Raw genomic sequence first — 3,882 nt, 5'->3', positions numbered from 1 at the left:
GTGAATGTGAAAATGGATTCAAATTGGTCGCTTCTGTTGGTGATTTGTAGGATTTGCAGTGATGAAAGTAAAAAGAGGGCTGTGATTGCCTATTATGACAATTTCTCTGTATAAAATGGGTCTTAACTATAAAACTAGCAGATATCCCACTCTGGAACTTTGATATGCCCGTGGAGTATATTATGTTCAATAATTTGGTGAAAAATGTGCCAATATATATTTGTCAATATTTGTTTTATTTAAATCCAAATACTATTTATATTACAGAGCAAGCAGTAAAACTTAATATAACAAACAACTTTTGTCTTTGTAGTACCTACAGATGAAACATTATGGGGTCTTAAAGGTTGAGTAAATTCTGTCCACAAAAGTACCCACATTTGTATTATATGTAAATAGTTTGATTAATTAATGCCATAATGTAGCCATTTTGTTAGATACTTCTCCATATTAGCTGAAATATAATTTTTTCAAAGCCATTTTAGCTGTCACACTAGCTGTTCGGTCCGAAACAGCTTTGCACACGGTCTCCCTCCAAAGCATGAGTTGCTAGGCAACCTCCATGCACCTTTCTGGGCAGGCCTGGTCCCTCTGTGGCTAAAGCCAGTGTGAAAAAAAGGTGCTAATAAATATTTGTGTTATAAAATGAGAAATACTGCACTGACCCACAAAACATATTTGCTAGATTCATGATACTGTTGTTAGAAAAGCAAGGAAAGTGAACGACAAAACGCCATGTAGTTTTATTGGAATTTTCAGCTGTTGGCAAGTAATACATCTGCTAGCTTCTGATATGACTGCAACTAGAAATGAGACTTGGTTAAGGCCAAAATGTAAAATGTTCCAACTTCAATTAATGATTAGTCAATTATGGTATAAGATACAAATGGGATCGTTCTATGGTTTCCATTTAAAATCCAATTAGTCAGGGTCTTGTTTTGTTCTAGTTTCGTGAGGAATCCCACCAAAGCTATCTGACCAGTCCAAATACAAAATCTTTAGAAAACTCAGTAAACCATGAAAACAAGTTTTGCTTTCTGTTAAAAGTTTTAATGTAATTCTGAAATACATTTGATATGACAATTTTACATACTTTTTTTTTCTCATAACAAGTGATTATTTTTTTTGCTTCTTTTTGTAGCCATTTTATATTAAAGCTCAAAGCAAAAAATAACATGATGATTGTTGAAACAGGCAAGACAGTAGGCTCAACAATACATTTCAGGGGAAGGGACTGGGGCAGTGGTGGGCAACTCCATTCATGGAGACCTGTACAGGCTTTTGTTTCACCAGTGTTCAGGGCTTATTCTATCATTCTATTCCTTCTTCAATTTTATTGTAAATCATTATGTGCAAATAACCAAAAGTCTCTAATGCCTGCACTCACTGCAGCTCTCCAGGTCCGGAGTTGCCCATCCCTGGACTGAGGGTTCCCCACCCAGACCTTTTAGCATCCCTGTGGTTTGTTTGGACTGGTGGACAGACCTCTATGGTTTGGTGACGGACAGCAGTGTTGTAAACACGTCTATGCCACGTTTCCTTGCCTTCCTTGAGTAAGTCCAGACCACTAAAATGACTCACTGCAATGCTGTGGTTCTCCAGCCCAATGTCCCTCAGCAATCTAAGCAGTCATGTCCTGGTCACTCATCTCTTACATGTCTATAGGGCGGTGGAAGGGAGGGGAACATGTTGACATTTACCGTCTTTGTTATCCTCAAAACCTTCAAGGAGAAATCAAAGAAAAGTCCAAAAGGCTAAAATGTGTCAATGACATTTGACGGCACTATACTAAGGTTATTAGAATGATGCCTTCCATCGAGTTAATGCATTAGAGATTCGTTAAAAATATATTGCAGATAGTGGATGCTCTGACAACCGTACAAGATATGATTGAGGAGGAGGAGATTGAAAGTGGTCTTTCTGTGGAGGGATTCTGTGATACACATATCAACAGGGCTGAATGGTACAGTACTGCTGTGTGTTGCCTGAATGGAGATTTGCTATGACGATGCTATGACCTTTTTAGCTTATCTATTGCTATGATATGACAGCATCTTTGCCCTTGTTCCACACATACTGGGTGATCGATATCAAAATGACTGGTAACGACGTGGGCATTGTTGAAAAGAGACATGTAGCTATTCTAGTGTTCCTCAATGACAAGCATCTTTCTCCCGATAGGTATGGTCCGTCTTTACATGTCTCTATTGCAGTTGCGGACCATTGGAAAGAGAGAGGATAGCTGGTTAAAAAGCCTATCCCATAAGTGGGAAACAATACAGCTTTCTCTGTTCATTTCATAAGCCTATTATGGAACACTCCTGATCCCTTACGCATCTCTGGCGCACCTACTCTATGACCACATCTCCGTTGTATTGGACTAATCAAAATAAGCAGCAATGCCACTACTGTGAACTATCAGCTAATGTATTGAAATGAATGACATGTTTAGAAGCCAATGCAGATGACATTATTATGAAAACATATTCCAGTCACAGATACAGTATGGGACAGGTGCTCTTGTACAATAGCGGCAAGGGCTCGTCATGTCAACTAAAGTTTCAGAACATCACCACTTGACTTCCATTCAAAGATGTACTGTTTTGATAGAATTCTAACGGAATATCAACATTGACTTGTATAGTGATAGGAACGGCAACAAAATAGCACCCGGTTATGGAACAACTACACCTAACTTAAAACAGAAAAAAAGGTAGACATTTTGAGGGACAATAGCAGACATGACAACCAATACAGCAACACAAATATAACATGAACAAAAGTGTTTCTGTCTTACAGTCACTCCCCAGCAAATAACCATCAACAGCCCCAATGTAAACAACATTCAACACTTCATCATTGACCACCATTTGCCATTTTATTAATGGACAGCACAAGTTAATTTGCATTTACGAACATTTAAAAATTCATATTGACGGGAGAAATATAACAGAGAAGGAAAAGTGCTGAAGAGCGTCGGCCCCTGGCTCTTTATACGGACCCAAAAATGCCATACATTCATGTCTGAGCCCCATGTCCGGAGGAATAGTCCTATGTTTGTCGCTACATAAGCAGAATGTGAAGAATGGAGAGAACACAAACGTACAGAGCACACTACATGGTGAGGTTTCTACAGACAACGGTGAAGAAGAGTACAAAATAAGGAGGGGCATCCTTTTTATTTTTTTACACTTAAAGGCTGCTCAATAATATACATTACGGGATTTATACATTTTAACCAAAAACATTTCTACTTGCCTGTTTTTTTAATCATTTTTTTCCCAGTTTTCTTAGTGTGCTTTTTTTGTGTTAAAAATACATATTTTCACATGAAAGGCTTGTAGTACATGAAAAAGGATCACACTATAATACAACAGTTTAGAGATATGACTAATTCCACTGATATGAAGAAGAAAGGCTTAAAACAAGAGGAGCCACACTTCACTGAAGGAAATATAACTGCAGTCATCTATTCTCGTAGGGGATCCGTTTTAAATACACCAAACCAAAGCCACTGATTAACAGAGGAATAAAGAGGGCTCAGCACCAGACTATTGGTGAGAAACAATGTACTTGTAGTCTTCCAATCATGTGCGTGTAGAACCACCTGTTCCAATGCCTATAGCTCTTTGAATTAAAATGGCAGCATTAGTTGTTCTGAGAGTATATGTGCATTTTGTAGGGTTTTGAGGTCAAACCCATTTAGGATAGATGCAAATAACGACATGTTAGGAGAAACAAACTGCCAACACCCAAACCTAGAAGTTATTATATTGACCTTTCTCATGGTGTGAAAAAACATACGTAAAATATGTTTGCAAATGATCGAGGTTGTTATAAACAATGTCTGTGTAACTTATTTAAAGCAAACAAAAAAATTGT

Source organism: Salmo salar, chromosome 10 (genome assembly GCF_965601325.2).
Source record: "Salmo salar chromosome 10, fSalSal1, whole genome shotgun sequence".
NCBI lineage: Eukaryota > Metazoa > Chordata > Actinopteri > Salmoniformes > Salmonidae > Salmo > Salmo salar.
This window is presented reverse-complemented; position numbering follows the sequence as displayed.